Source organism: Megascapheus bottae, chromosome 21, assembly GCF_031878675.1.
Source record: "Megascapheus bottae isolate mThoBot1 chromosome 21, mThoBot2.hap1, whole genome shotgun sequence".
Classification (NCBI taxonomy): domain Eukaryota; kingdom Metazoa; phylum Chordata; class Mammalia; order Rodentia; family Geomyidae; genus Megascapheus; species Megascapheus bottae.
In genome coordinates this window covers 21,784,692-21,796,308 of record NC_143529.1, presented here as the reverse complement: position 1 = coordinate 21,796,308, position 11,617 = coordinate 21,784,692, and positions in this window count along the sequence as shown.

The window sequence follows — 11,617 nt, the reverse complement described above, 5'->3', positions numbered from 1 at the left end:
AGCTCATGATGAGATGTGAGAAAAGACACATATTTTAGTATAACTAGGAAATATTAGAGCAAACAGAAAACAAAGCAATGAACTGATTTTATAAAGTCCCCTTGGTTAAAATTAGACACAATTTCTTTCACTTCCAGGTATTTACTTTGATTACTTCTGAATCATTCTTCTCCAGTTTCAGGATGCAGTCTGGACAGGTCCTTCTCATATTAGTGTCAAGAAGAGTTAAATGAGATTTTCATTGGCATTGTGATCCCAGACAAAGCTGTGAAGGGAAGCTGGGAATGGATAAGTGCAGGTCATCTGGGGACATTTGGGCTTCACAAAAGTGAGAAATCAAAAAAGGTATAATCACAAAGGCTGGAAGAGTGATTTACACTTGCTAGCTATCACACAAGGCTAATTTTGAGGCTAGCACAATGCCACTTTGAGCCACAGCGTCACTTCCAGTTTTCTGGTGGTTAATTGGAGATAAGAGTCTCAGGGACTTTCCTGCCTGGGCTGGCTTAGAGCCACGATCCTCAGATTTTAGCCTCCTGAGTAGTGAGACATGCGCCACCAGTGCCTAGCTTATTTTGATTTTTTGAGGGAGGGTTTTGCCTAGCCACCGTTAGCTTAGAATTTTCAATCCTCCTGTCTTCAGTGCTGAAATTAAAGGTGTGTGTATCAATGCCTGACTCATAAGTATTCTTTGTACTAGGATATTAACTATAGCAGTGGAGAAGCACCTTCTCAAAAAGGTAATGAAAACATGGTTTAGTGCTAGGAAGTATGTGCTCCGAAGAGGAGAACACCACTAGGGTGCAGCAAAGGTTGTCCCTTGGGACATTAGCTACAACTTAGAACTTCAAAGTCAGCGATAAGCAACTTCATTTTGCACAATGTACATAACATTTTCCAGTTAGGGGAGTGCATTTATCATTCATTTTAATTATAACTCAAAAAGGGACATTTTATTCTTACCCTAGTTTTTTTGAAAGCAGAAAATAAAGGCCTGGTAAAGTTCAAGGTCATAGTTCTAGGATGCAGTAGGATTGAAACTGTCTTTATTGACTGAAGTCTGTGACTGGTAATAGAGTGTTCTAATAGTAAGATATTTTCCTGGAGTTGATCATTCAGTCTATTTAACCACAGGAACATTCAACTCTAACAGCCACTATAGCTTGCTTGCTTGTCTGTCTGTCTGTCTGTCTGTCTGTATCTATCTATCTGTCTGTCTGTCTGTCTGTCCTTATAGTATTAGGGATTAAAATCAGAGTTTCAAAGCTAAGTCTTTGAATATGCTAACTAAGCATGCTACTTCTGGAGATACACCTCAGCTCTAAAGTTGACTCTATATCTCAGTTTTGTTTCCTTTTTTTTCCCTTCTGTTTGTTATGGGGCTTGAACTCAGGGCCTAGGCGCTGTATCTGAGCTTTTTTGCTCTACCACTTTGAGCCACAGTGCATTTCTAGTTTTCTGGCCATTCATTAATTGGAAATAAAATGTTCATGGACTTTTCTGCTCACACTGGTCTGAACCATGATCCTCATATCTCTACCTACTGAGAAGCTGGGATTACAGGCATAAGCCATTGGCATCAGGTGTTCACCAGGGTTTATATTGTTGAGCAAAAGTGTTTTTAGCAGGGCTGGGCACGCTCCTCTGTGATCTTGGTTAATCAGCATGTAGGAGAGGGATATCCAAATTTGAGGCCAGCCTGAGCAAAATTAATGAACCCTACTTCAAAAACAAAAATAAGATCAAAAAGGCCTTAGCCCTCAGGCAGTTGAGCACTTGTTAGTATGTTCAAAGATTGGAGAAAGAAAGAAAGAAAGAAGGAAAGAAGGAAAGAAAGAAAGAAAGAAGAAAAAAATGAGAAAAAATTAAGCAAAAGAGAACAATTTTGTAATGTACTTTTACCTTGCTTATCTTTTCCTTATTATCTATGCACAAGAGCATATGAATTAAAAATATGTCAGGGTAATTTTTAAAAATGGCAAGAAAGCATTAATCATATTTCCATTGGGTCATAATTGTCTTTTTAGCACAGAATAAAATAATGGTAGGTATTACAACCAATATCACCTTTGCCAGGACTGGGCTTGAACTCAAGGCCTCAGGCTTTCACTCAGCTTTTCACTTAAGGCTGGAACTCTGCTTCTAGCTTTTTGCTGGTGAATTGGAGAGTTGCGTGTCTGGAAGTTGTCTGCTTGGGTTGCCTTTGAACCTTGATTCTCCTATCTCAGCCTCCTAAGTATATAGGACTATAGATGTGAGCCATTGTTGCCTGGTTCCAACGACATCTTTGATTAGGTATAGAAATATATTTTTTTATTATTTCATATATTTTTTATTGTAATTAATAGAAGGGTTACATGATATTTGCCAGACAGAAGGTGCATTAATTCACATACATTGATACCCTTCCACCTATCTTGGTCCCCATTTCCCTCCCCCCCACCCCCACCCCTCATCTTGTTTTCCCCCCTTCCCTATCCAATTTCAAATAACCAAATACAAATATATCCGATATATCAGGTAACAAAGTGAGATACTGTAACAATATGAGATAACCAAGGGACATCAAAAGAGATGAGAGATAACATAGTACCTTAAGGACACCAATCATTCATTATATGGGTTATGTTGTATGAAGAATTATTATCTAAAAGATTTTATATGCAGTCAACTTTGAGTTTTTTTTAAAGAAAAGTTTTATTTATTTTCAAAGGGTTAAAAATTTTTGAGAATTTATTTATTTATTTATTTTTAAATTTTTTTATTGTAATTAATAAAAGGGTTACATGATACTTGCCAGATAGAAGGTGCATTAATTCACATACACTGATACCCTTTCACATGTCTTAGTGCCCATTACCCTCCCCCCCACCCCCCTAGAAATATACTTTTATGTAATAAATTACCAAAAGGATTTATGGAGTCACTTCAGCATTAACTACCTATTATTGCTGTGAATATACATGATCTGTCTAGGGAAAGAAGCAGAGAGAAAAAGATAAGAGTACAGGTTGTGGCAAAGTCCACAAGATATCTAACAAAAGGGCCTAGGATTAAATTAAATTAATAAATTAGTTAATTATCAGTACTGAGGACTGAACTCAGGGCCTCACATTTGCTAGGCAACACTGCACTGGAATTTAATTATTTCCAGGTTTGTTATTCGACAGAGGTAATATGGAACTTTCGTATGTATGTATGCATGTATGTGTGTGCATGTTTGAGGGAATTTGACAGAAAAGTATTGATCTCCAACATTCATTTCCTTCTCAAGTGACTCTAATCCAAGCCAGGTACAGTGGCTCATGCCTATAATCCTAGCTACTCAGGAGGCTGAGATCTGAGGATCAAGGTTCAAAGCCAGCCCAGGCACAAAAGGACCTGAGACTCTTATCTCTCGTTAACATCTAGAAAACAGGAAGTGAGGCTTGGCTCAAGGGTAGGGTGTTAGCCTTCAGCCTTGAGCTAAAGAGCTCAGGGACAACACCCAGGCCCAGGGGTAGGATGGTAGCCTTGAGCTGAAGAGTTCAAGGACAGCGCCAGGGCTGAATTCAATCCCCATGACCCACCAAAGAGAGAGAGAGAGAGAGAGAGAGAGAGAGAGAGAGAGAGAGAGAGAGAGAGAGAGAGAGAGAGAGAGAGAGAGAGAGAGAGAGAGAGAGAGAGAGAGAGAGAGAGAGAGACTGTAATCCAAAGTTTGTTATATCTTGTCAGTAGCATCTTTATCTAGCCACTTGCTGAGATCAAGTACCTTAAAGTTTTCCTTAATATTCTTTCATGTGTCATATTTAATGTGTCAGCAGACCCTGTGAAATCTGTTCTCAAAATGTACACTCTAACCACTCGTGTGATCAACCAACCTGGTCAAGTATCCTCAGGATTATTGTCTTTTAATTTGCTTCCCACTCCTCTACTCTATGTTGAAGCTATGCTCTCAACATTCTAGGATAGTGCTCTGTCACTTGAGCCACATCCTTAGCTGATTTGTTTGCATTTTCCTTTTTTTTTTTTTTAGATTAGGTCTTGCTAGCTAAATTTGCATGGATTAGCATGGATTGAGATCCTCCAGGCTCTGTCTCCTGAGTAGCTGGGGTAACAAGTGTGTGTCACCAGGCCAGGATGGCTTTCCTATTTCTGCCCTTTTCCCATGCAGTATATTTGAAGAAAGCATTTAGAGAATAATGTCTTTTATTTTTTTTATTGTCGGGGTAATGTATAGAGGGATTATTGTTACATTCATCAGGTAGAAGGTGCATTACTTCTCATATATTAATACTCCTCATGTTTTTGTCCCCATTTCCCTTCTCCCACTCCCTCCCAATCATCTTGTTTTCCTCCCTTCCCTTTCCTATTTCAAATAAACAAATAAACATATATATAACATACCAGGTAACAAAGTCAGATACAGTAACAATATGAGATTAACCATAAGTGCAAAAAAAAAAACCCAGGAGAGAAATAACAAAGTACATTAAGAACAACAATCACACAAGATAAAGCTCTTGTATACATATTTTTGAGTTCCTTTAGAGAATAATTTCTTATAAAGCATATCCAATCCTGATACACCTTCATTAAAAAAAAAAAAAACCTTTGAAAAATGACCTTTTCGTTCTGAGCAAAAGCCCAAGTATTTCTAGTGACATGCACACAGGAAGTAATCTGGCCATACTTCCCAGTCTGTCTCCTAGTGACCATCTGTGATTCTTTGCAACCACAGGTCACCCTGCTACATTCCAGGTGTGCACCAACCTGTCAGTTTTGAAGAGGGGATGTTGCTGATGGCCCTTTTTGTTCACTTCCCATATGCAATAACATAGAATTTTAGGAATTAAATGGTTAAAAGCCTCTTATCCTCTTGTAGCAAAGAAGGAAGATAAGCATAATAAAGACTGAAAATTGTTTTTTTTTAAAGTAGGCCATACTATGAAGGGTAATATATACATATATATATATATTCATAATGTATATACTGTATAAAACCATTATAGGTCTGGTTATCAGGGTAACTTCATTAGATAATATTTAAGGAAAAAGTTAAAGAAGAGGGATTTCACTTTTCAGATATTTGCAAAACTCTGTCATGTTCACAGTTTAATCATTTAATAATTTCTTCCCCTGTCTCCTATAAATAAAGTTATGATACTCCAACATGATGTAAACATTGTATCTAAATGGAATGGTGATTTATTACCCATTTATTTACTTAGCACTACTACTTGGGACTTGAACTCAGGGCCTTGCACCATAACTTGGCTTTGTTATTCAAGGCAGAGGCTGTACTACTTGGCTCCATTCCTGGCTTTTTGAGAGTTTCACAGACACATCTGCCTGGGCTGACTTTGACCCATGATCCTCAGATCTCAGCCTCCTGAGTAGCTAACTACAGGTATGAGTCACCAGTGCCCATTTTATTTAACCTTCTTTAATGAAACTATGGAGTGACAAATTCTGTTCAATATTAAATCACTGTTGAAGATAGGGAGGAGGAAAATTCTTAAGCTAGGATTAAAAAATATTTTTTTTCTTTCTTGACACTGTTATTACATATGTATAGGCCACAACATGACATTTTAATTCATAGAGACAACGTCTGAAGATCAGATTAGGGTAAATCTATCATCTCAGGCATTTATCATTTCTTTGTGGAGGACATTCACATTCCTTTCTACCAAATATTGAAATATTCCATTAATTGTCATCTATAGTTATAAAGTTATGAGTTATAAGACTATGTAAACTACAATTAGCCTACTGAGATAGAAAGCTAGAAAGTGTTCTTCCGATCCTTCACACACTTTGTTAAACTAATGTCTATTCCATTCAATGTCTAGACAACTAGATATATATATATATTCTATATTCTACATAAAATACATATTATATATAACTATTGCCATGTGTCTTATTCCTAGCTATTCAGAAGACTGAAATGTGAGGATCATAGATCATGATTTGAAGCCAGCCTAGGAAATTTTGTGAGAATTTTTTTTTTTTTTGGTGAGTCATGGGGATTGAATTCAGCCTTGATGCTGTTCCTGAGCTCTTCAGCTCACGGCTACCACCCCACTGTTGAGCCAAGCCCCATTTCCCGTTTTCTAGAGGTTAATCAGAGATATGAGTCTCAGGTCCTTTGTGTCCTGGCTGGCTTTGAGTCTTGATCCTCATTCTCAGCCTCCTGAGTAGCTAGGATTCCAGGTGTAAGCCACGGTGCCTGGCTTTGTGAGACTCTTATCTCCAATTAACCACCCAAAAAGCCAGCTGTGAAGCTGTAGCTGGAGTAATAGAGTATTGTTTTGAGTAAAAGAGCTCAGGTACCGTTTCCATGTCCTGAGTTCATGTCCTATGACTGACACACAAACTATCTCACATGATATAATGGGTCTCTAGACTCTACATGGAGAGAACAAAATCAGGCAATACTAACTACTAAGGAAATGGCTCCAACAAAGAACATTCCTATATCTCTTTCAGGCTTTCTGCTTGAGATTAGCCATTGATGATTTGCTGTGGCCTTCAACCAGTGAGTTCCATTGTAGCTAGTAGGAGGATGGTAATTCCTATCTTATGAAGAAATAAAAAGATGGAAACAAAGCTCGGGCTTGAATGTGTCATACAGTTCAGTCCATGACCTCAGATACAAGACTCAGTCTAGCCTTCTGTCACCAGAGGCTGAACTCTTCCTGCTGCTGCAATGCTTACCCAGAATAGAGCAACAGAACACCTTATGGGCAACACCTGTTGATCTGCATTTCTGTCTATCTGGATTTGGACTTCCTGGATCTCTATTACACGAAGTGATCTGCCAATGTTTGGCAGCAAGCATGATAGCACAATGTGTTCTTTATGACCTCCTGGAGGGCGAGCCCTGCAGCAGTCCCTGCCTGCAGAAGAAGCCAGTGAGCCTGGTACTGGGAAACTGCTTCACTGCGACACACCCATCCCGCCCAGGAGTATAGACAAGAAGCATTGCCAGGCAGAGGAGGAGGATGTTTGACAAAACACTTTTTCATTCCAGGATTCTTATTTTATTTTCTAAAGTTACTGACATGGTTCCTTAACAGACTCTTTTTTTTTGTTGTTTGTTTTGGTTTGGTTTTGGTTTCTCCTGGGGCCTGAGCTCAGGGCCTGCGTGCTGTCCTGGAGCTTCTTTTTCTTAAGGCTAGTGCTTTACCAGTTGACTTCTGGCTTTTTCTAAGTAGGAAATATTGGAGATAAGAGGCATCTCATGGACTTTCCTGTTGGTTTTGTGATCCTCAGTTCTCAGCTTCCCAAGTAGCTAGGATTACAGGTATGAGCCACCAGCACTTGGCCTTTACAAAATTTTCTGAGGATGCAAACAGTCCATGTGAAGCCATGTAGCAATCAGGAACTGAAAACTAAATTTGTGCCAGGTACTTGTGGCTCACGCCTATCATTCCAGCTACATAGGAGGCTGAGATCTGAGGACTGTAGCTTGAAGCCAGCCCTGTCAGGAAAGAGCTTGAGACTCATCTCTAATTAATCAAAAACAAACAAACAAAACAACAGAAATAGAGCTGTAGCTCAAGTGATAGAGTGCTAGCCTCATGCAAAAGAGCTCTGGGACAGCACTCTGGCCCTGACTTCAAGTCCCAGGACTGGTACATGCATGTGCATGCACACATACATGGACACACACACATACACACACACACCACACACACACACACACACACCATCACCACCAAAAAACTAAGCAAACAAACAAACAAACCCTAAAACTAAAACCCAAACCCTAAATACTGCAGTTTTGTGCATGTGGCTCAACTGGTAGAGCTAGTTCAAGGTCCTGAGTTCAAATCCCATTAGTGCAAAAATAAATAAATAAATAAAGTCATAGAAGCACTATTTAGAAGAATGTAGTAACATTGGTATTTCATTGTGTCACATAGAAACATAAATCATGAGTAAGAAAACTGCCTGAATAGTGGACAGTTTTTAAGAAAAGAAACCTTTTTTTGGATATGTAAGACACTACTTGAAAAAATATTCAGATAAGTTTGTGGCTTAATGGTAGAATGCTTGCCTAGCATGCATGAGGTACTACTAAAAATGCTTTAGGAGAAAATAGGCTCAATAAAAAGCAGGTTCTCAATAGAGATTTTGAATCTTGTTGCTTTTGAAGGATTGACAGATGGTGTAGTATTAAATTAAAGATCCTCTTCACAGTAAAAGAAATCAACAAAGTGAAGAGACAGCCCATACAATGAGAGAAAATCTTTGCTAGCCATTCATCCAACAAGGAATTAATATCCAGAATATATTAAAAAGTTCAAAAAATTAAACTCCAAAATTAAACAACCAAAGCACACAAATAATCTAATGAATAAATGAGCCGGTGAATGGAACAGATGTGCTGTTCAAATGGAGAAGTACAAGTGGCCAATATATACATGAAAAAGAGTTCAACATGTTATCTGGAGTACTAGTAGAAATGCAAATTCAAATAATACTGAAATTTTAGCCTTCTCTAGTCAGAATCAAGAAAACAAAGACTGATGAGGATGTGAGCGAGAGTACAAAAGAGAAACTCTTATTCTCTTCAGGTAGAAATATAAATTAGTACAGCCACTATGAAAATCAGTATGGAGGTTCCTCACAAACTTAAAGCTAGTATTGCCATATGATCCAGTCATACCATTTCAAAGAATCAAAGTCAGATTGCTGTAGATACTTATGTATTCATAGTTCTCATAGTCCTAAGTCATAGTAGCCAAATTATAGAATTAGCTTATGTGTTGGTCAATAGATGAATGGATAAAGGAAATGCAGTGTAGGTACACAATAAAGTTTTATAAAGAAGAATGAAATTATATTGTATGCTGGAAAAAAATGACTGGAACTGGAGATTATCACAGTAGGTAAAATAATCCAGTTCCACAAATATAAGTATTACGTTTTCCTCATTTGATGAAACTTGGGGGAAACAAAAGAAAGGAAAAGAAATCCTAAACAACTAAAGTCATGAAAGTAAAAGGAGGATTACTATAGCAATAGAAGGGAAATAGAGGAGGATATGAAAAAGTAATAAATGAGATGAATATTATATAAGTATATTATATTTGTGTATGAAATTTTCATGATAAACCTCTTACTAAGTGCAATTTAGAATACTCAAATTTAAAAAAATCTATGCTTGGTAGAGAATTCTGATGAGTTTGGATTTAGGAAATTAATGAATAAAAGTTGTTGATAAAAGATAAGAAGCCATCTTTATATTAAAGAAAGGATTCTATCCTTGCCCTCCCTACCTCATTCCTTTAGTCAGATGGAATAGAAAAAACAAATTCTTTCTCATCTAAAAATCCCAAAGTGTCAGGCATGATGGCTCACACCTGTAATCCTAGCTACTCAGGAGGCTGAGATCTGAGGACCGTGGTTCAAAGCCAGCCCAGGCACTAAAGACCTGACACTCTTATCTCCAATTAATCACTAGCGAAAGCAAGGCTGTGGCTCTAGGGGTAAGGTGGTTTCCTTGAGATGAAGAACTCAGGGTAGTACCCAGGCCCAGAACTGAAGCTCCATGATCCACCAAAAAAAAAAAATGCAAAAGACCACAGTTCTTATGAATCTTTTGTGAGAGTTCATCTTCATATATTTATCTTTTTCTCAGTCCACCACCTAAAGCCTATCTAGAAGGAACAAGAGATACTAGGGTAGAACTGGTTGTTTGATGACAAGAGATTCACAATCCCTACTATGCCAAATGAGTCAGAATGAGTGAAATACAAGCTTGAGGGCACTCCACTGTTAGATAAATCTCCAATTTATAACTACTGATGGCTAATTGCTAGAGTAAAACAAATGTTCCATGCAAGAGAAAGTAGCTACTAATATTTTGATGACTGGGCTATTAAAACAAAGGACTTCTATGAAATTTTATGATGAACATTCCTATCTTTCATTAAACAAACAAAACCCAGAAAACAGCCTCTAGTTATTGAGTTAATTATAGTTTGACATGTGTAACTAACCCTCGGAAGGAACCCTCACAAGGAACTCATGAATGTAGGAACATTCATTAGTTCATGAATTATAAATTTGCAGTTATTCGGGGCAGAAGGTATGGCTTTACTTAATTTTCCAGTAGCCAGTTTTCTCTTGACAATAATGGCACTGCATTATTATGATTATTATGATTATTTCTTTTTTTTGCCAGTCCTGGATCTTGAAGTCAGATCCCGGGCATTGTCCTTGAGTTTTCTCAATGCTAGAGCTCTACCACTTGAGCCACAGCATCATTTCTGGCTTTTTTTTTTCTATGTATGTGGTACTGAGGAATTGAACCTGGGTCTTTGTTCATTCAGGCAGGAACTATACCACTAGGTTAAACTCCCGGTCCTATTATTATTTCTAAGACTGCTCAGGTCATTTGGGAATTGGGTTTGAGGCCTGGCTTCATTTACAAGCAGAGTTAATTGATCACCCACAGAAAAGTATTTTATAAGATAATTATTTGTGATACACCAAAAAGGCAAAACTGTTTAAATATAGTTGTGGCAAGCATGATATTTGGTTTAATAATGTCTTTTTTTTTGTTCCAGTTCCAGGGCTTGAACTCAGAGTTTGAGCACTAACCTTGGGCTTTCTCAAGACTAGACCTCTATCATGTGAGTCATGGCACTGTTGCCAGCTTTTTTTCTATGTATGTGGTACGGAGGAATTGAACCTGGGACCGTGCACGCTAGGCCAAACTCTCAGCCTATGTATGATTTTTTTTGTCAGTCACTGGGCTTGAACTCTGGGTGGGGTGCTGTTCCTGAGCTCTTTAGCTCAAGGCTGCCACTGGTGAGCCACCGCATTCCGCTTATGATTTTTTTTTTAAGAAGAAAAACCAATCAGAATTCCAGAAATGAAGTTTGAATTCTTCTGCTTCGTTTTAAATTTTACATTATATTTTTATTATTTTTATTGGTAAAATGGATTATGATTCAATATGTCAGTTTATGCATCTTGATCAATGTTACCCCTTTTCATCACTCTTACCATCCCTGCCAACCTTGAGGTTTGAATTCAGAAAAAATCTTTTGCAAATCTTTTGACCCTTCTTTCCTTCCTTCCTTCCTTCCTTCCTTCCTTCCTTCCTTCCTTCCTGCCTGCCTGCCTGCCTGCCTGCCTGCCTGCCTGCCTTCCTCACTCCTTCCCTCCCTCCCTCTGTTTCTTTTTTCCTTTTTTCCTCCTTTCCTTCTTCCCTTGACAGGTTCTGTAGCCCAGACTAGCCTGAAACTTGTGATCCTCTTCCTTCTACCTCCCATTTGTTGAGATTACAGGCCTTTGCTATCTTGCAGAGCCATATTACTTTTAAAATAAACATGAAATTCTCATGCTTCTATTGAAATCATCGCTACCATCTGCATATTCCAACCAGCCAAAACAAATATATGAAGCTTATTTACTCTAGTCAAATTTCAAATATTATAATATTAAATTTGCTTGTCCATCTTCAGATTGCATTTCTGGAAATGTCTTTTTTTGCCTCTTTTCCTCGTCTACCTCTAGACAACCAGACATAAAATGAAAACATTATGTCCATGGATATAATTTTCTATAATTTATGCAGATATTAACGTATAATTTGCATACAAGTTACTGGCAT